Source organism: Sylvia atricapilla, chromosome 6 (genome assembly GCF_009819655.1).
Source record: "Sylvia atricapilla isolate bSylAtr1 chromosome 6, bSylAtr1.pri, whole genome shotgun sequence".
Lineage (NCBI taxonomy): Eukaryota > Metazoa > Chordata > Aves > Passeriformes > Sylviidae > Sylvia > Sylvia atricapilla.
Window position 1 is genome coordinate 13,756,309 of NC_089145.1, and position 6,000 is coordinate 13,762,308.

The window sequence follows — 6,000 nt, forward strand, 5'->3', positions numbered from 1 at the left end:
TTGTTTAAGCCCTCCTAGGAAGAAAAGAAAATCCTAAAATAGCATTACAGGCCTTAATGATAATGTTTGTCTACCTTGTTTGGTCTCTGAGGTACACAGGAGTGTGGAAATTTGTCATGGAGTTTTCACCTAGCTTTACGTTTACACCTGGTTCTGATTTGATAATTTGAAAGACTGTTCCTAACTGCAGATTTTTTAAACAAAGAGTTTTCAAAAAGGAAATCTTCTCTTGTAGTGGTATACCTAAAAATGTGGATTGATGTTTAGACACCGTTAAATTGCATGTCCTGTACCTTTTCTGTGCTTGGAGGTTGTTTGTTTGTTTGTTTCTGCGAAGGTAACCTGCAGGTCCTTTTTGTATAATCTGTGGGTTAGCAGTATAAGGTCTTTTTCACCACTGGCTTGCACTGGTGGGCCTTTGCTTGAGGAATTTCCATCTTTGGTTTTTTTGATTCATCTTATTTTCAGAAGTGAAGTGGACAGACTTAGAATATCTTTGCTAGAGGGTAAAGATTTTCTGTGTTGACTCAGAAGGGTCTGTGTCATGCTTGTCTTGTACAAAGGAGAAGAAAAAGGCAAAATAATTCAGGGTAGTTTTAGTTAGTGATGCAAACCTTCTAGTTTCTCTTCAGTCAGCCTCATTGCATTAGATGTGGGACCTACTTTATGGTGAATAGTCTCAATTTGCATCCCATACCTTGACAGCCCAAAAGGCAAGGTGATGTGTGGAACGGACTCATGAATTGTGACTAGGGTTGTGTCATCTCCAAAAGCTTTTAATGTCTTTGATACACACTGTTTTCAGAAGCTTTTGCGAAGTGTGTAGGTGAAGATGGAGGAATGATACAGGAGTTTAGAGAAGCATAATATTGCTCAAATAAAAACCTGTGAATCTCTCTCCAGTGTATGAAAAAAATCATAGATATATTGTGTATGATAAAATTGCTTTAGAAACCACTCTATACTAATAAAAATTCCTTTGTTTTGCGGTATTGCACCATCTTATTGACCAAGAAGTTGTTATGCCTTTTTTTTTTTTTAAATACTTAATAAAGCAGCTTAAGAAGAGAAGATATGCAGATCATCCTGGGAAATTTGTTGTCATAATAATTGTTTGTTTCCCTGTGTTTAGTCTTTGCCTAGTGAAAGTTTCTTTAACTGGGGCTAGTAGGCTTCATTTTTCCTTCAGATCTAGAAAAAAGCTTCTAAGGTGTGTTACTGCGCAAGTGTGCAAGGAAAACCACACACAGAAACCCTTTTCAAGACTTCTATTAAAGCACTTTTGTCAAGAGTTTATGTGCAAGGTTACTGCTTCTTGAATAGGCGAAATATTTAAGAAATGGGAGAACAAATGTGGAGCTAGGGAGAATGAAATATTTACAAATATCTCATGCTAACCCATCACACAGCTAAGCTTCTAAAGGAGGATGTGCTTATGATGGCAAGAATTGGGTTTTATTGCTCTCTGTAGGTATAACAGTACAAAGGTTTTTTTTCCTTTTAAATTTCTATTTCTGTGAGGCAAAAATATTCCGTATGGGTTTTCCACTTCTGATGTACTTGTTTTGGAAAGGTGAAGTTGTTGAAGACACACCTTAAAAATTATCAATGATTGCCCATACTTGAAGGCAAATAAAATCAGCATTATTAAACTCTTTTAGTGGAATACATAGGCTTGGAAGTTTCCTTTTTGAATCACAGTGAAGTGTGTGGCAAGTGGAATGTATTGTTATCTGTGCATGAAAGACACATTAAAAAAACAAAACAATAACCTGATCTGCTTTTTACTGTGCTCTTAATACTTAAAAAAATAGTTTTCCTTTTGATCTCTCCGATTTAAAGAGAGATCCAAGCTTCTATAGCTCTGCCCATGGTGTAGGATTTGCAAACATCTGGGTATATAGGAAATAATAAACCTTTTTTATTTAAAAACCTGAACAGATGGAAACCCAAATCAATGACAAAAAGCCCCACACCAAAACAGCAATGTGGGCTGTCAGGTACTTTCTCTACTTTAACAGTCTCTAAGAAAATTGTTCTTTGAAATACTTGTAGAATGGTGGTTATAATGAAATTACATGACAGTCAATTTTTCCTGCGATACCAGTTTTTCTTTCGTTCTGTAATTCTGTAAAGATAAACCAATGTGTTATGTGTGGAATGAGTGCAGGATTTTGCAGGAGATCTCTTTACCTTTGTGTTGCATTAATCAATTGAAAGCATTTCAGAAAGTGATGCCATGTCTTATCTGTCAATGGAACAAAAAATTTGCTATAGCACAAGGAAATGCCAAGAGAAAAGTTCTGTGTCAGTTTCTTGTAGCTGGGGAACATAGGATTTGAAATGTGTATCACAATATTTGAAGTTAATGTGTAGTAGCAGTTAAACTTTTAACTTGCTTCCACACAAATCTTATTCATGCAGAATTAAAAACTAGCAAACAAATGTAAAAAAAACCCCAAGCCCAAAACAGGGAACTCCTGAGCAGAAGCATATTAAGAACCTGGGACAGGCAAACCAGATTATTTCTGGAAGTATTCAAGGTACTGCTGGGAATTTCTAACATTCTAAACACGACAAATCTTCTTATGTTGAAATGCTGTAGCAGGCAGGAGTCATAGAAGATACTTGTCCCTTAAAATGTTTTCTTGAGAACTGATTTCAGGAGACTTACCAGAGCAGAAAATACGCAGCTAACTGGAATTGAAGGGTTAAAATTGCATCTTCCTCATTCTCCTCAGAATCCCAGTGAGGAAAATTTTACATCCTAGAGCGAGGAGGAAATTGGTGCTGGGCTGTATTGCATCCTGCTGAAGCCTGTATGCCAGGGAAAACCTGTGCCACTGCAGGCATGTGCTTTCAAAGACTGTGAAGTTGAAGGGTGAAAAAGAATGCAGGAAATACCTGTTGTATTAATCCTCCCACAGCTGAAGGAACACCTAAAACTGGCAGCTAGAGAAACATGCAGTGGAAATTATGCAGTTACAAAATACAGGATTTCAAGGGTGTTGACTGCAAAAATTTAAATATTACATTTTAAGTATATATTCTACTCTTTCATGTGACTCTAGATCTAATTTAGGTTTCTTGCAAATTCTTATTCTGATCTGCTTTGCTTTTTTTATCTTTCCATTCAAGAATAAAATTTGTCAATTTTTAAGTAATTGGTCATTTTAGTACTGTGATTACCTTCAGATTCTTCAATGGAAATACTCTTCAACTCTTGCATAGCTACTTCAAAAATGTGTAATTTTTAAAGAATACTGAAAATTATATTTCCTGTCTATTTCTGTAAATGACTCCAAATTTCTAAAACTGTTTGGGTCAAAGTTGATATCTAGGCAGAATCATAAGAACTGAAGACATAGGCTGGACCTTGTCTCTATCTTGTTTAAACAAAACTTTATTTCTTTAACTTCAGATCTCTAAATTAATCTTTCACACTTAAACTTTTCTGTCCAAGTGAATCTAGCAATGAGTACCTTGAAAGGAAACCTGTGTCTACTATTTTGCATTAAGCAATTTTTTTCATGCTGTATCTTAAATAGTAGAAAAAGTAGTAGCACTAGAAAGTACTTAATGTTTTACAGAAAAATTTTTATAGGATGGTACACATCAGGCACAAATCTTCAAGAATTAGTAGTGTACTGGTGATAATGGTGTATTACTGTGAGGTCCAACTTGAGCTCATTTGTATTCATGTGATATTTAAAGCAAAAATCAAGTACTTCAAAATGGATGTTTTCTTGAATGAAAGTGAAGAAGCTTTAGTTTAGATGTATCTTTGATTTAGTGTCTTATCTTTTGTGTGGAATACATAGAGAAGATATCTTTCCTTGTGCTCTGAGAGCATTCCTTTAGTGACTCATCTCACTTCATGATGAAGGGCTCCACACTATGTAATTTATTTTATTCCTAATGAGCATGTTGGATCAGAAGACCAAATCATGGATGAGCAAGTCAGGACACAGAGTTCAACTGAAACTGAAATAAATCCAAGAGATTTTATGTATTAATTGGAGAAGAAATAATGTAAGAAAGCACATAAAGCCAAGTGTGCACCATATCAGAAATGCAAAGCCACAAAATACATTGTATCAGTAATAACATTTCAAAATAAATGTGCATTTTGATGAAGATGCAATATGCCTTTGAACAGCTCTCGTGATGCTGCTAAGGAATGTTTCTGTGTGAAGCTTGGATGCTGCTCTGCAGAACCCCTGCCATGATGTAGACTGGATTACAGTCACACTTTTTCAAAGGCTGTGATAAATAATGGGCTCAAGGTTCTGCTACTGCTTATAGAAGAATTTAGGAGGGGGATGAACTGAAAAGGAGGTCCATGTGCTCAAGGGACTAAAATAACCCTACCCATGGGGCTGCAGCCTAGTCAGTAATTATGACAGGTTAGAGTATTTAAGCTGGGAACAACAGAGAAGAATTCAGACCTGTGTTGCAGCCTGATCCCAAGTCTTAACTTTATTTGATAAAGAAGGAATTTGAGGCTGGTTGCTTCATCACAGCAATGATGGTATTATCAGGGTGATCTGCAGGTTCTAGTGGCAACACTGGTTAGAAATGCCATTATTACTTGTGTGAGTCAAATCTTGCTACTTAGGCCTACTATTTTCTACTAGAAAAGTCTCACCAGTTTTCAGTTTCAGATTCCAGCCCAGTGCACTCAACTGGCATAATGTCAAAGGGGAAAGAGGAGCTGAGGAGTTTTAATAGGTGTCACTTTCAGGTTAATGGAGGACAAGATATTCTTCTGTAAGTTTTCCTAATTTTAATTTTCAGTTAGTCTTGATGCCTTTTCCCTTTCTGCAAGTATTAAAATGTTTCTCACATTTCTATAGGAGAGATAAACTTTGGATGTGGTCATATGGGTTAGCTTATTTGGGCAGCTCATATTCCTTTAATGACAAAGATTAGAATGAACCCCTTGTTACAGGATATTTATTCTGAATACTTTTGGAAGTATTTCAGTGTTAATGGAGCAGAATGGGATGATTAAAGGAGGCCACATTTACAGTAGTAGGCGCACTAAATGTGATCTGAAACAATGCTGCTTTCCTCATTACCTGCTTAAGGATAACTGATGTTTGCACACACAGCTGTTCTGTGCAGTGTAAGGAAAGAAACTTACAATGGTCTTAAAGGGGATATACACAAATACAACACCTTGAGATGATAATATTTTCTTAGAATCATGCACACATAGAAAGAAGAGATCTTCATAAAGAGGAAAATGCTTGTGATTGAGTAATTTGATTTTTTTTTTTTTCGGTTCTGGTTTGACTAACACCCTTTCTGTCTGAGAGAGCCAGGGAGATCCGTCCCAGTGACAGCGAGGGTCCCCAGGTCAGCTGACTGTTTGCACAATCTGAACAAACATGGTTGGAGCAGGTTACCTGAGCCATGCTTAGAGTGGAATCATTCAACCTGAAACATCAAAAGGGGGCTAGCTTCCTCTACGGCTCTGAGGAACATGACTTGCAGCCTAATTGCATATTATTGTGACTGGGCAGGCAGCAGGGCATAATCTTAGAGAAGCAAAGAACAGGGACCAAAGCTCTGGTTACACAGGTCTCACAACACTCAAGATGAAAGAGATCAATGTCTGCCTCTTTTGACAAGAGGAACAGGCTTTTGCATTATTGACAAGATTGGTCACTGTGAGCATGTAAATGAGATGGCTCAGTCAGTGTAACTAGGGACCTTTCTGCATGGTGCTTGTGTTATTTTTTTTGTTGACCTGACAGTGGACAGGCAGGGAAAGGGGCAGGATAGTTGGGCTAGTAGGCAGAGAAGCATTGCCTTTTACTTTGTCTACCTGCCTTGTTCTTTTAAACACGGCCTTATTTTTCTCTCCCTTTTTAAATTTTTTTTTTTTTTTTGGTTGGAGGGCAGGAGACTACTTGTTGAAATCAAGGGAATCAAAATTAATTGTTTGGATATTTTGAAAATCTTCAAATAAGGAATTATTATTTATAATGTGAT